Raw genomic sequence first — 736 nt, 5'->3', positions numbered from 1 at the left:
CCGGCTGGGGGGAGGGGTATCGGGTGGTTGGGCCGCCCCCGCCCCCTGGTCGAATGCCAGTCAAACTCCCAGTCTAGGGGACAATTTGCATATTATCCTTATATAGGATAGGATATAATCTATTTGAAGTATTTGCATAGCATAAGCCTCGGACACTTTGCAAGCAGTTACTATTCCTGCACCAATACCCCACAGCTTTAATTATTGAAGCTGATGCTTTATTTTGGTACCTGATAAGAAAAGTCACCGTATCTTAATTATTTTGGTGTGGGGGTGGGGGTGGGATGAGGTGCGTGTTGGGACACTCTTTAAGATGAACTTTAATACCTGTCAAGTTTTTTCTTAAAATTCTATTGGGATTTTGACTGGATTTATATAAATACTAGAGACCTGGTGCATGAAATTCATGTACTGGGGGTGAGGGTGAGAAGGGGGTGTCGTCCTTCAGCCCAGCCTGTACCCTCTCAGTCCGGGAGCCCTCATGGGATGTCTGACTGCTGCAGAAGCAGGAGAGGCTCCTGCCACTGCATTCATCAGACTTGAGCCCAACTTCTGGCTAACCACTGCTCCCCCTGTGGGAATGCACTGACCACCAGGGGGCAGCTCCTGCGTTGAGCGTCTGCCCCATAGTGGTCAGTGCGTGTCATAGCAACCGGTCGTTCCACCGTTAGGTTGATTTGCTTATTAGCCTTTTATTATATCGGATGTTATACTCTGGGGAGAACTGACATCTTAA

The sequence above is a fragment of the Myotis brandtii genome, unplaced genomic scaffold (genome assembly GCF_000412655.1).
Source record: "Myotis brandtii unplaced genomic scaffold, ASM41265v1 scaffold216, whole genome shotgun sequence".
Taxonomy (NCBI): domain Eukaryota; kingdom Metazoa; phylum Chordata; class Mammalia; order Chiroptera; family Vespertilionidae; genus Myotis; species Myotis brandtii.
This window is presented reverse-complemented; position numbering follows the sequence as displayed.